This window comes from Gossypium hirsutum, chromosome A01 (assembly GCF_007990345.1).
Source record: "Gossypium hirsutum isolate 1008001.06 chromosome A01, Gossypium_hirsutum_v2.1, whole genome shotgun sequence".
NCBI classification, from domain to species: domain Eukaryota; kingdom Viridiplantae; phylum Streptophyta; class Magnoliopsida; order Malvales; family Malvaceae; genus Gossypium; species Gossypium hirsutum.
In genome coordinates, this window is record NC_053424.1 from 116,165,423 (window position 1) to 116,181,504 (window position 16,082).

Genomic DNA, 16,082 nt, shown 5'->3' on the forward strand with positions numbered 1-16,082 from the left:
TGGTTATAGACGACGGTTGATATGTTATTATGAATAATCTTTATATGTTAAACTTATGAAATTGTATTGAACTAGTTTGAGTTGCTTAGGTAACGTATTGTGACATCACATATTCGGATTTAACAATCAGGTCGAATGTGAGGTGTTATAAGCAAATATTTAAATTTACTTTGAAGTTATTTAGAGTTTTTGTTTTATTTAAAAATTATTTAAGAAAACATTTATTTCAATACATGTCAAAAGCTTTACAGGAGACTGATCGACAAAACAATTTATTACAAGTAATGTAGCTTTGGATTAAGCTTTATTTTCCTTATTTAATAAAATATTGTTCAAAGAGTAAAACAGTGGACTTGATGGTTTATTCAAAAAGTGCTGCAAATCCCATCTTCCATGATTGATTGCTGAGACTATACCCTCCATCGAGTGGTAAGTTGACACCACTGATAAATTTAGCCTCATCACTTGCCAAATACAGTGCTGCATGTGCAAAATCTTCAGGCTCCAATACAGTGCCTTTCAACACTGCTGAAGCCGCAATCATCTCCTCTCCCTTCTTCTTATCGGGTATCCCAATTGATTTTTGGAACATCGGAGTCGAAATTGCATGAGGTGAAATACAGTTGACTCTAATTCCATGCTCACCTAACTCCACGGCCAAGCTCTTCGTCAACCCTGCAACGGCATGCTTCGATGCCTTGTATGCATGGGGGCTACCGAAGCTGATTTTTGAAGCAAGACTTGAAGTGAATAGTATGCAACCTTTCTTGGCCGGAACCATGACCCTGGCAGCATACTTGGCACCCAAGAAACCACCCAACACATTGATATCAAACACACTCTTGAAGTCCTCCGTGCTGGCGTGTGTCACTCTTGCTTCGTTGTCACCAAGAGTGCCGGCATTGTTGAACATGATATCGAGCTTTCCGTACTTGGAGACAGCCAAGTTTACGGCATTTTCAACATCGGATTCGCATGTTATATCGCGGGACATAGCTGATGTTTTCAGTTCCAAGCTCTTGGCAAACAGAGTCGCCCAATTCGTCTTGAATATCAGCAATGAGAACCTTGGCTCCATGTTTGACAAATAGTGTGGCTGTGCACTTTCCTAAGCCACTGGCACCACCAGTAATCAGTGCCACCTTACCGTCTAGTCTATATCAGACAAAGAAATAGGTTTAGATACTAAAATTCGGACCCGAACCTATTCGATAAAATCTCTTAAGAGACTAATTACATCAACCAGCTTAACTAAGCTTTGGATTCAACTTTTTTTCACTTAGAAAACACATTGGTACCATGTTAATTTTGATCCTAATTAAAAATAACTTAATTAATCTGATGTAATTAATCTGATTCTAAACCAAACCAAATCAAAACCATTCATAAAAAAATCAATAACGTAAAGCCGTTTAACTTAAACATGAAAATAATTCAAATAAATAATGACCTAAATTTACATTACTCAAAGCGAACATGCAACCTAAAATGATTTAAATCTGAGATGATCCGAAAATCTAAAAACTCTAAATAACTCGCCCAGTATTAACACAATTAGAAACCAACCCAACCCCTGAATAGAAATTACCTCTTGATTACTGAAGATTCGGAACTCATAGTAGGTGACAAGAAAATAAACTCTCGCTTTTGATTGGAATGCTTGGGACGGTGTGTTTCAATTGGATGTTATTCTGGTCTTTTATAGCTTCGGGGAGGGTAACAATGTTCCAAAAAATCAACAATGGCATCCTCCTAGTTTGTACGCCTTCATTATAAAAATACTATATTTTATAACTTTGAAGTCAATGATCCAAAAAGAAAGTTGAAGTCTCGATTATGACTTTTCTAATTAATCACCCTTGACTCGGAATATGTCGGGACTCTCCAATTACCTAATTACATTTTTTTAAATACAAATGTTTTTTACCATATCCATACATATGAAGCATATATTTTATCATTAGCCAAGTATTTTGACTCGGTTAGGTTTCATAAATTAAATGATATTGATTGAAAGTACGTAAGCACAATACCAATAATTGAACTGCATTTCAACGTAACTCAAAGAGCCATTAATCAATCGGCGCCGCATAGGAGTAGGGACTTGGTTATATATTGTCAAGTTTATGTTTTTTTATTTCATGGTTTATTTTGATTTTTTTTATATTGTAAAAAAATTAAATTAAAAATAATTATAAAAAGTTTAGAAGTAAAAAAAATAAACCTCATCAAAAATCAAGTAATTTTTTATCAAATTTTTTCATCAAATTAAGCCTTTATCGACAATGAATTAATGCTTATGACATGTAGCATGTATAATGAATGTTGATGTGCCTTGCTAGGTTAAAATTATAAAATTATTATAGAAATCATTATATTCTTATAAAAATTATTGAAAACGTATGCATGTAGCATGCATGCCATGGATCAGAACGAGGTAAACCAGGGCCTGCGGGATGTAGTAGAGTACAGAGGGATGATAAGGGTGTTGTAAAGGGTTTGTTCTCAGGCCCGCTTGGTGTGATGAACTCCAACGAAGATGAGTTACAACTTACATGCTGGCAAAAATGCTCTACGCCTCTTTAGCTCTTCGCAATGGTTACATAGGATATTGCTAGTAATTCTTTCACAACTGATAAGGTGGATGTGGTAATTCATACTTTTGATTCTAATCATATTTTTTTCATACGAGACTTTTAGTTATTGTGAGAAGGGGGATCAAAGGGCTAAAGTGTTAAAATTTCCAAAAGTTAGATCAGTTTTTGAAATTGAGGAGCAAAGAAAAATGGTAGAGGTAAAAAGAGTAAGAACAATTTTCCAAAACCAAAATCTTCAGGGGAAAAATTGCTAATGAATAGCTATCATATTCCGATTTTCAAAATCAAAAGAAGATATGATGGAAAGAGGCGACGGGGGCATGGAAATTTGAAATGAGGTCCAATATGGCCCCATATTTCAAATTTTAATATTTTTGTTTTATTCTCCAAAAATTTTGATGATATTCAATTTAGCCCCTGACTTGAAACCAAATTTTTAATCCTTAATTCTAAAATCAAATTAAAATTTAACTTAGTTCTAGTGCCATGAGACTAGACTTTCAATCTCACAATTCGTGTAGCCTTAGACGATTCTATCGTTTCAAATGTGCCTAAGTCAGTCTAACTCCCATAAAGTGAGGATTCTCGCAGAATTCTTCCAAGGCACCAATTTATATAATGGAAGCAACTCAAGCCAAAAGGATGTTCAAAAGAACAGAAGAACTACAGAAGAACAATGCATGAGAGGTGTTTGAGGAAATGCTATCAGAAAATTCTATTACTCTAAGAATTTAGGACACAATGGATGATTTACAACTGGGGGGGACTACCTATTTATAGTTGAGCTCCCCCAAATCCAATGGTCTAGCTAAATTTACATCGACAGACGAGATGAAGCATATCCCTACAATTAAGGGATTTACAAGATTACTGTAACACCCCAAACTCGGCCTAGATATTATGGCCGTATCTGGCAATGTCACACGATAGTGTTTTTGAAACCTCGTTGTTACGATGAAAATATTCCATGTTATTATCTTTAGTAAACCTTTTTTAGAACTTAGGAAGTCATCTTTATTCATTTAAAACAATTGTTTTGAAACATCCCTCGTTGTGGAAGCTTTAATAAAACAGTCTAAGTGATCATGCGTTTAGAAAATACTTTAACTTTTTGAAAACCTAATTTCCTACGACCAGCAGGTATAAATCCATAAAGTAAAATAAATAAATAAAAACCCAAATTTAAAACCAAAGTCCCAGAGGGTCCTTAAATTACAACCCAAATAATCAAATTATAAATCGTAAATTGAAAACCATGAAGTCTAAAAATTACTGTGGTCACTACTGAGTCCTTCGTAGCACCGATCTGTCTAAGTCTAGGGATTACCTGTGCACATTAAACAAAAAGGGTGAGTTTATGTAAACTCGGTGTGTAATCCCACAGAAACAAACAAACAAGCAGTATTCACAGTGCACAGTTGAACAATTTTGGGCCTAAGCCCTTTTTAGTATCAATGACAGTTTGGGCCTTAGCCCATCTCAGTACAGTGTAAAACATGCAGTAGGGCCTTAACCTATCACAGTATCAGTAGCAGTAACAGTTATGCAGTAGCAAAATCCTACCCAACCAGCCTCTACACACTATCTCCGTCCAACCCTACACTCCATATGGGGATATAATCAACCCACCCATCCCTACACTCCAAGTAGTACCGAATGCGGCACAAAACAGTAGTTTGCAGCTGAGCTGCTAGTAAATTAGGCTTAAAGCCTTTCAATACACTTCCTTCGAATAACAACCCCTAACCCAATGCAATGCAACATACAATGAATGATATGCTATTATGCAATTTCAGTACATATATTCAATTCAGATATTAACATGCTCAGTACAGATATCATTCAGTCAATTTCACACATTCAGGGGTCTAAGTAGCGCTTACCGACCTTACAGTAGGTTCACAGTTGACTTGGGTGACTCATGCAACCTTAGAAACATTTCGGTAAAAATGGGCTCACACGCCTATGTGATCTACCCGTCTGGCCCCACACTCTCGTGTGGCCTACTCAACCCAAATTGGCCTTGGCCATGTGATCCATTTTTAAGGTAACCCATGCTAGCTAAATATTCATATATGTTTTCACTATTTACTTATATGTTTATTCAAAGCTGTCTATTTGAGTCATTGTCACTTAATTATTTATATCTTAAGCTACAGAATTCCAAATTAAGATCCGCTTGATGTTTTTGAAACTAGACTCAAATACCTTTCTCCACAAAATTTTCAGAATTACTAGTTTATCAAATAAATACAGTAAAATCTTCAAATTTATCCCTATTCTACTGTTTGACAGCTTCAACCTTTCCTTACTAAAAATCATTTATCTCTTAGTGCAGAATTTGGATGATGTTTCCATTTGTTTCTCTTAAAAATAGGCTCATTAAGGATTTAAACATATAAATTTAAGCCCCTAACTTTTTTTTTACAATTTTTTATGATTTTCCAAAGTCAGAACAGGGGAACTCGAAATCATTCTGACCTTTTTCCACAAAATTTATTATATCTCATAATTTACAATTTCATTGCTTACACTGCTTCTTCCATAAAAAACTAGACTCAATAAAATTTAATTTCATATTTTATTCAACCTCACTCAATTTCCACTGTTTTTGATGATTTTTCAAAGTTAGACTACTGCTGCTGTCCAAAACTATTTTAGTGCAAAATGTTAATTTCCAAGTTTATAACGCCCTTATTTCCTTTCTCTACAATTTTCTTCACATCATTTTCTCTTATTTCTCTTATTTCTCGACAACAAGCAATTTTGGCTTTTTGTCGAATCCAGTTTTCTACGTTTCGGGTACACACCTGGTATCGTTTCTGATGCATAAGCACTCCTAAGCCTTCAGAACCTAAAAATCGACCAACATATCTCTAGATTAATCACTTAATTTGTTTTTAATCAACCAATTTTGGAAGGAACTCAACTAAAAACCTAACAAAACCCTTACCTCACTTGAGTAATAAAGACTTCGCACAATCACAGCATCGATTCAAAACCACCAGCCCCTTGATTAACTCCTAAACACCAAAAATGAATCCCCCTTTTAGAGATTAACCAATAACGATTAACAATAGACAAAACTGTTACTTACCGAACACGCGTAACCAACGATGAACAACAGAATCAATTGGGAACAAAAAAGAAACTGAAGAGGAAAAAATAATGGAAACTTCGGCAGCAACTAGAGGAAAGAATCGACAGAGGAGAGAAAAAAAAGAAGAAGAAGAAAACGTCAGAAAAAGTTTGGGGAATTGGAGAGAAAACCGAAACTCTATCATTATTTTTTTTTGCAACAAAAAGATAATCAGATTATCTTCTACCCCAATTATCTCCTAAAATCACTCCCTATTAACCCACCAAAACACAACTGCTTAGAATTTTGCCCCAACACAACTCTTAGCTAAAATTGGAGCAAAAATACTGTATCCATGCCATCACAAAGAATTAAACACAAGACCTCCAACACTCCAACACTCCACTTAACCACCAAACCAACAGACCCATTCTGATATAAACTTACCAACAATTAAACTTAAGCCCTTTGCACAAGGTTAAGGCTTTATTTATAAAAATACCAAAATTTGCCCAAGTAAGGCTTGAACTTGGGACCTCTCACACACACCCAGAACACTTAACCACTGAAGCAGATACACACTTGTGTGTCACACATACACGAAATCAAAAATTAAAATTTTGGGGCGTTACAATTACATAATCAAATCTTATTAAATATTATACTACTCAATCTTTTAATATTAGTTTCCTTATTTACCAAGGTAGCCTAATTTCTCATATCTGCATCATTGGGCCACCCGAGCTTCAAACAGATAGGCTTTTTCATCAGTTCTTTGAATCAGGCCAGTTCTCGTGGATCAAATGATCCCCATCTAACTGATAGACCTCAATGGGATGCATTTTGTGCAATGTTAATGAGTTTTGAACTGCGGCCTGTGACACTAGAATTAGATTAATAGGTCAATTTAACTTAAAATCACATAAGCCCTTATTTCAATAAAATAAATGTCCAAAAAATTCGATGTTGAAAAGCACAAAAAAAATTAGGTGTTTACAATCACCCCTCTGTGCATGTTGCTTGCTAGTACGGAACATGCAAAGATGAAGACTCATAACTATTTTTTACTTTAAAAAAAAACAACCAAACAAAATAATGTTCTTAAAAAATGAAGTGAATCTATCAGTAGGATTTTTTGTGAAAAAGAAGAATGGATGGAGCTCAAAACTTTGAAAAACTAAGGGTGAGATTAGATAGACGGTGGTTTACTTGCAGTTAGTCTAAAAATAGCAATGGCGGTGGATTAGATACTGTATAGATGCTGTAGCGTGAAACAAAAAGTAAGCTAAATGTAACGCACCCCACCACCTATCCAAACTCACCCTAATTGAACCTCACAACCGAGCCTCTAAATAGGCAACTAAATTGGGTTTCCAAAAGTAAATTGACTTCACTGATCGAGAATAGTCCTCAAAACTAGGTCTCTAATGATAATGGATCTCAAAACTAGGTTTCTTAACACTATCTTGGATTTGTTATAATGTTATAATGAATCTTTATTTTGTTTTTTATCATATTCATATTAGATTCAGATCGACAAAAATTGAACAATCAAATAAACTCAATTTTTTGCGGGTGAATATGTACTCTTTTTCTAATTCAATTGTCGGGTTAACCCAAGACCTCTCAGAATCTCTGGTTTGTTCCGCCATCCTCCCTGATAAATCATTAAGATTCGTTTTCAATAGAATCCTCTGCATTCAAAACTAAATTATTTTTTTAATATAAGAAAACAATTAAGACACATTTAAGATTCTTTATTAGTGTTATAATTTATAAAGATGGATGAAAATGAAGAATAACTTTCCGAAGGATTTCATATCTTGATTAAGGCTACTAGAGTTTGAAAATTCAAATTAGCACGTCTTGTTTTCCTCAGAGACTGCAGGTAACAGCTGCTATAATTGCATATTGATTAAGAAAGCATACATCACAGACCGATCGACAAAACAATTTATTACAAGTACTATAATTTTGGGTAATTTTTATTTTCCTTTTGAAGAAAATTTTGTTCAAAGATTAAAATAGAGGACTTGTTGGTTTATCCAAAAAGTGCTGCAAATCCCATCTTCCATGACTGATTGCTGAGATTATACCCTCCATCGACAGGCACGTTAACACCACTGATGAATTTAGCCTCATCGCTTGCCAAATACAGTGCTTCATGTGCAAAATCTTCAGGTTCCAATACGGTGCCTTTCAACACAGCTAAAGCCGCAATCATCTCCTCTCCCTTCTTCTTATCGAACAACCCCAGTGTTGTTTGGAACAATGGGGTCACAGTTGCGTGAGGTGAAATGCAATTAACTCTAATTCCATGCTCACCTAACTCCACGACCATGCTCTTCGTCAACCCTACGACGCCATGCTTCGATGCCTTGTATGCATGGGGCAGACCGATGCTGATTTTTGAAGAAATACTCGATGAGAAGAGAATGCAACCTTTCTTGGCCGGAACCATGACCTTGGCTGCATACTTGGCTCCTAAGAAACCACCCAAGACATTGATATCGAACACTCTCTTGAAGTTGTCAGTGCTGGCGTCCGTCACTCTGACTTCACCATCACCAATAAGGCCTGCATTGTTGAACATGATATCGAGTTTTCCATACTTGGAGACCGCTAAGTTTACGGCATTTTCGACATCAGATTCGCATGTTACATCACAATGGACATAGCTGAAGTTTTCATTTCCAAGCTCTTTGCAAAGGGAGTGGCCCAATTCGTCTTGAATATCAGCAATTAGAACCTTGGCTCCATTTTGAGAAATAGCCTGGCTGAACACTCTCCTAAGCCGCTGGCACCACCAGTTATCAGTGCCACCTTACCATCTAGCCTGTATCAAACAAAGTAGAAAAAAAGTTGATACAGTAAAAATCCACCTTATCAACATTCAACGATCTAAAATCAACTCGACTTGCCAAATTGAAATATTTAAATCCAATATAGTGAAATATGAATTTATGGAATGCAAGGATTTAGTTACCTCTTGGTTACTAAAGACTCGGGACCCATTGTAGTTTGTGGAGAAAATAGACCCTCGCCTTTGCTTTTTCTTTTGATTGCAATGCTTGGGATGCTGTGGTTTCACGTCCTGTTATTCTGCTCTTTATAGCTTGAGGGATTGTTCTGAAAGATAAAAAATGGCGTCGGTCTTGTTTGTATGCTTTCATTTTAAAAACAAGATATTTACTATAAACAATAATCTTGCGTCCAAAAATTGAACTGCTCCATGTTTGCTACTTTCAAGTCTACTCGACAAAATATTTTTCCATTATTTTTGCTTTGACTTATAACATGTTGGGACTTGTCAATATGGGCGGTAAAAGATTTCTACTATATTCCTTATTGATTTGTTTTTGCTTTCACTTATAAATTAAGTTTGAAATTTGAAATTTGAAAAATAAATAAATTAAATTTTAAAAGATAAAAGTAAAGAGACTAATAATATAATTTATAATATATTTTAAATTTTTATTTAACTTGTATCTATATTAAAATTTTTGATAAAGTTAAAAGTAAAGTCTGCTCTCTCTAGCACGTCTCTGTCTGTTCTCTCTGACAGGTTTTAGGGTTTTTTTTGTTTATTGCCTTTGTTTTGACTAGTCGGCTTGGTGCAGCCCTACTGTTATCTACTATTTCCTTTGGACAATTGCAACATTTAATCAAATTGAATCTCGATTATGGAATTTGATTTCGCTAAATTATCGATTAATGAGGAGGAAGATGAGGTAGTGCAAATACAAGTGGAATCAAATACAGATAGGGAGATGGGGTTCTTTCAATTAATGGGTTGCTTTCTAACAGCTAGCATCATTCATTTTCCAGTGATGAAAAGTACCATGACAAATCTGTGGCATCCTATCCGAGGTGTTTAAATTCGAGATTTGGGGAAAAAGGGTATTTGTTTCAATTTTTTCATATTATGGACATGGAAAGAGTTTTAAAGGGTTCCCCATGGACCTTTAATAACCATTTATTGATGTTATATAAGCTGCAGCGTGAGGAGGATCCATTGAAAGTTCCTTTAATTTTTACACCCTTTTGGGTTCAGATCCATGATATTCCTATTGGTTTTTTCTCTGAACGTTTGGCAGTGCAACTTGAGAATTTTATAGGGGTTTTTATGGAGTATGATGGCTCTAAGTTGGGGAAAGAAAATTGTAATTTTATGAGATTAAGAGTTCTAGTTGATATACGATGCCCTTTGAAAAGAAAGAAATAGCTTATGTTTAATGGACAGTGTTCATATGTTCAATTTAAATATGAACGTCTGTCTCTTTTTTATTTTTATTGAGGGTGTTTGAGGCCTAGTGATTCATTTTGTGATGCAAAAATGGCGTTAGGAGTGGAAGTTGCAGAAATGGGATGGGATTTAACGTTGCGGGCTCAATCTCGAAGGGCTCTGGCTATGATAAGTGTTTGGTTATGTGAGGAAGGGAAGGAAGAATGGGGCGGAAATCAGTGGGATGTCAAATTTTAGGGAGTACTTTGGGAGTTCTTGGGAAGAAAGTGGGAATTAGGAGTAATATAGATTCTATTTTGAGTACAAATTTGGAGGGGAGATTGTATGATTCCCACCCTGAAGGTGAAAACTCAGGGATGATATATTTCTCTAATGCAATGGATCATGATCTTGAAGATAGAGTGCTAATTGGGGAGGAAGGTAAAAAGAGACAAAGAGGGGACATTGAAGGATTAACAAGAAGAGAAGAGGGGAGCCTTATCTTGCAAATATGCAGAAGGTTTCTTTTCGCTTCGTTGCAATCGAAGTTGAAAAGAGATCTCAAGGCTGAAAGATCATCCATCCAGGCTTGAACGCACCAGTTTGCGGAGGTGAATCGGCAATTGAAGTGGGAGATTTGGGGCTTGACGAGTGAGAAAGAAAGGGATTAGGGATTTGTTTCATTTTCTGAAAAAAAGAGGCAGAGTGCTATTCAAACATTTTTTTTCCCTTCTTTCTTTTAGGTTTAATTACTAATAAAACGGCACCGTTTAGCCTTTGGAATCTGGGTGCCGAAACAGCACAGTTTTGTGTTAACTCGCGAACGAACCGACCCGACCCGGGGAAGGATCCGAGCGTTTAGCTGTTAAAGGGATAATTTCGCAATTCGTCCCTCCTTTTCGCGCTACCACATGGTTGGGCCCAATTCGAATTCATTTTATTCTTAATTTTTTCCGGAAATTCATGTGTTGTCTCAAATTAGTCTGCGCTTAAGCGTTTCGTTTTGGAATTGGGACCATTTGCATTTTTAAACCTCGGCCATTTGAGCACATTGCGCTTTGGTCCTTTCAATGGTTTATTCTATTTGTTAATTATCTCTTTTAATTTGCTTTTATTTCAATTAAGTTTTTTCTCATTTTAATTTGTATAGTTCATTATTTTTTAATTCGTTTAGCATTCATCTTGTATATCATATTGTTTTTAAAATTTTGTATAATATTTAATTTAAATTAATCTTATATTAAAACATTTATGATTTATGACAAAATTAGCTTATTTTATATATAAATTAGTTCCATGTTATTTTACATATATAATTTCTTTTAAATCTATTTATTTGTATTTCCTTTCAAATTTATTACGTATATAGTTTATTCTTTAAAAAATATATTTTATTATTTCTTTGTTATTTAAGATTATTTCATGTTTATATTGTTTTATTATATATTGATTTGTTATTCTGTCATGTATATTGTTTATTCTTTATTTTTATTATATCTTCATTATATATTGTTTACATTGATTTTTATTATTGTATGTATATCATCACCTTTAAATAGATATGTTTTGTTTTTTAAAATATTTTTGTATATTATTTACTCCAAATTTCTTCTTTTACAATATTTATTTTAATCTTCATTTACATATTCTTAGTTTTATTTTATATATGTAAATCATTTCAAACCCTAGCATGCATTATTCATTTGTAAGTTTTTCATATAGTTTTTAAATTGTTTTGCAGCTCTTAGTGTCCATATTTACTTTGTATATTATGTGTGGCGTTTTATCTTTCATATTATTTTTCTATATTATTATCGTATATTGTTTATTCATTTTTTTTGTATTATTAAATCAACTGTTGTTCACCCATGCTTGTAAATTTTTATTGTTTTAAATTAATTGTTTGTTTGATTTGATTGATTAAATAAGGTTATGTTATCTGCACTTATCAAATATTGTATGTTATTCATGCATATTAACCCATATTCATTACTTCTTTTCCTCTTAATTTACAAAATGTTTTAACTCTTTGAAATCAATTATTCCATTTTATTTCCAATAAGATCAATGTGTTTCGAGATAATTTACAACCGTTTATTTAAGTTCTTTGTTAAAAGCAAGGCAATATGCAATATTTGGAATTTCGAGAAATCGTGCTTTATCGTGCTAGGTTTCGATTTTTCGTTGGACTAAATATTTGGATATCCTTTTATAATTTTTAACCTAAAAGCTTTTGGAAGTCAAGAATTAATCGTGGTTTCGAAGGTATATAGGATTGTGTCCTATTGTGTTGGATGTGATGCTGAATTCTTTTGAATCAAGAGAATCTTGACATCTAATTTGAGTCATTCAAATTTTTTAAAAGAAATCGTGTTTCAAAACATTTTTAAAGACATAAGGACATTATTTAATCAATATGGTACCGATTTTGGGCGTAGCGGGGGTGCTAATCCTTCCTCGTACGTAACCGACTCCCGAACCCTTTTTCTCGAATTTCGTAGGCCAAAATTGATTTTGTAATACAATAAAATGTTTTATTAGGTGACCCGATCACTCCTAAAAAAAAAGATTGGTGGCGACTCCACATTTGGTTTTAAAAGTCAATCCTCGTTTTTTCTTCAAATCAAAAAATGGTTTTGACAATAAAAATATGACATACTTATAATACAATAAAATGGAAACGGATTACATGCTTATAACAGATCGAGAGTGGCTATAATAAATATACTCTCAACTAATCGGAATAGTAGCCAAAACATGTCCTTTTCAAGGATCTAATTTAACGATATTATAAGGCATATTGTACGAACAATTCAAAAATATAGATACAATAGACACGCCTCCCTCAATTTAATGATATCATAAGGAGTCAAAGTTTTCAAAATCATCTCTCTCGCTAAGTGGATCGTCAACCTCCTCAAAAACTAAGGTTTTTATGCTTTCTAAAATTAGGTGTGGGATCTAAACCTAAATATTTGTGTACAGTTGAAAATATTAGGAAGTAGAGAAAATTAGCAGGTGTGAACCCCTTAGTATAGGTGAACCCCCTATATGAAGTGAGCCCTTGAATTTGCGAGCCCCTATATGTGCAAGTCATGTGTGAGAGAATCTGCGAACCCCTTTTTAGGCTAGGCCTTGTATGTGACCCCTTATGGGTGAACACCCTAGTTGAAAACCCATGTGCAAAACTTTATAGTATTAGGTATGCAAGCTCACTGAATAAACATATGAACCTCTAGGTTATTATTTGCGAACCCTAAACTACTATAAATGCGAACCTAGGTGTTATTCCTGTGAACCCTATATTTATATATATGTGCATGCGAACCCTAGGTGAGTAACATGCAAACCCTTCATGTTGCTATATGCGAACCATGCTTATGCGAACCTTTTGTATGTGAACCTCCTTTATATGTGAACCCCCTACTGCAAGCCCACATGCATAAACGTATAGGATTACTTATGCGAGCCCCCAATAAATCCATGCAAACCTTATATGAAAAACATGCAAACCCTTGATTAATTATATGTTAGAACCCTATATTGTGGTGCAAGCATACGAGTCAAAATATTACATGCGAACCATTATCTATGTGAGTCATACTGTATTACATGTGATTCAACACATGCGAGTCAGAATATTACATGCGAACCCTAATTGTTTATGACATGCGAACCCTATGTGATTTACATGCGAAACTCTAGGTCATGATATGCGAACCCTGTGTATGTTGTTGTGCGAGGGTGTTACAATGGATTTTAGCCATTTGGGTCCCTCCATGCAATACAATTTCTCAATTATTCTCTTGTTTGTTTTTTTTCTTATAAGAAGCAAGGGTACAAGTTCCAAGATCAAAATGGCAATTGACGGTTTAAACATAAATTCTGTCACTTTGCTAACAATTCAATCACTTTAACTACGGTGAATATTTTTTTCGGTAGGAACAATGAATATATTTTAATAAACATTTGGTTCAATAATATATATATCAATTTTGGATAAAAATGTAATTAAACCGAAATCTTTTCTAAATAAAACATATATAGTAGTAATATATACACAATATAATATACATACTTTTTTAAATAAATAAATATAAAGTTAATGTTGTAGGCCAATTTTGGCCTGTTTACAATCAAACCCGAAAGGCCCAATTATTAAACTAAAACCCAACAAATTAAACCCAAAACAGACCCTAAACCAATACCCAACAAAAGCCCACCTAAGCTAGCCCAATCCTGAAACCCTAACCCGAACCTTCAGCAGCCACTTGCTCCTGACACCTCCTGTGCACCAGCCACCAACTCGGGTCAAATCCACCGCCCAAGGACCCACCGCACCTGCAAACATTAAAATAAGAAAAGACAGAGAAAGAAAAACAGGCAACCAAATAGCAGAAACATGACCATTTTGTAAAGGGTATAAAAGTCGATTCAAACTTTGTAACAGGGGGACAGATTTCAAAGAAAATAATAGAGATTCGGCAAAATTTTCATTCAATATAAAACACTAGAAGTTTAAAGCAAAAGCAGTGATTCAAAAGCATCAAAAATAAAGAAATACAAAAGCCAAATCGGAAGAAAATAGGTTATTTTCATTTCCTTTTGTATATTTCGAATCTTCTTATATTTTCTCTTTTTTTTTTACATTTATATATAGATAAACAAAAGGAAAATAAATAACCAAAAATAAAAAAAATTACTTTGGGCTGTGGCCGAAAATCTCTTTTCCCTCTCTCTCCCTTTTTGTTTTCTTTCCCTCAGCTGAAATGATTTTTTTCTAAAAAAAAGGCCCTTTTATAGCCTCCAAAACGACGTCGTTTTGGGGTTGGCTATTAAGCCTCAAAATGATGTCGTTTTGCCCTGGATCGGGTTGACCCGACCCTACCCACTCAGGATCCGCGTGTTTTTGTATAATGGTTTAATTGCGCGCGCGGTCCTTCCACTTTTTCTATATTTTGCAATCAGGTTTTTATTTCTTTTAAATTGGCCCTGAAATTTATCGTGCTTTGCGATTTGGTCCTCCCTTAAGCGACGTCGTTTTAAGGGCTCGGGTAAATTGCTTATTTGGCCCTCTACAGTCGCACGCGCATTCAAATGGGTCCTCTTTTTTATATTTTATTTCAAATTCGCCCCAAAACTTCATTTTTAATTCAATTTTGTCCTTTTTTCACTGTTTCTCATTATTTTATTTTAATTTTAATATTATGTATACTATTATATTTTATTACTATTATTATATTTATTATCTATTAGCATTAGTATTATTTTTACTTAATACTTATATGTATATATATTATATAGTATTATTAATAGTTTTTTTTGTTATTATTATTTTTCTTAATATTATATTATGTATACATTCTTTTAATATATTAGATATATTTTAAATTCTATATTACGTATATATATATATTTTATACTATATTATGTATACATTCTTAAATATTATTACTTATATATTTTTATATTATCATATATATATGTCCAATATTATATTACATATATACTTTAAACACTATATCGAGTACGTATATATTATGTACAGTTTTTCTTAAATATTATATTATATATATTTAAATACTAATACTATGTATATATGTTGTCAATATATATATATGTTTACGTATATATAGCGTTACTATTTTTCTTTTATTATTTTATTTTCCCCTATACATATTGTCGTTTATATATTCTTATTATTACTATATCTATTATTTATTAGTATTTTACCATTACTATTATTAGTATTATTTTTTAATCAATACTTATATGTATATATTATGTTTTTTTTAATACTATATTTTTAATACTATATATTGTATATATTTTTAATAACTATATTATGTATATATTTTATATATATATCATGTATATATATTTTTAATATTATATTTTTTATATATATTATGTATATATTTCTAATATCACGTTATTCATACATTTTTTATATTATCCCATGTAAATACTTTCAATACTATATTATGCATATATTTTTATCCATATTATATATATACTTTTAATACTCAATACTATTATTATGAATATATTTTCGGTATATGTATGTATATATATTTTTTTTCTTTTATTAATATATTATTATCATTATTTTTTCCACTTTATATTATATTATTTTTATTTTCGTACATACTTATACTTACTTCATTACTCCTTAATCATT

At 33.1% G+C, this 16,082-nt stretch overlaps 2 pseudogenes; both read right to left on the minus strand.

Annotated features, from left to right (window-relative positions):
* Window positions 1–206: 206 nt before the first annotated feature.
* Window positions 207–1,632, minus strand: LOC107925536 (secoisolariciresinol dehydrogenase-like; annotated as a pseudogene).
* Window positions 1,633–7,468: 5,836 nt separating this feature from the next.
* Window positions 7,469–9,991, minus strand: LOC107925689 (secoisolariciresinol dehydrogenase-like; annotated as a pseudogene).
* Between the last annotated feature and the right edge of the window lie 6,091 nt (window positions 9,992–16,082).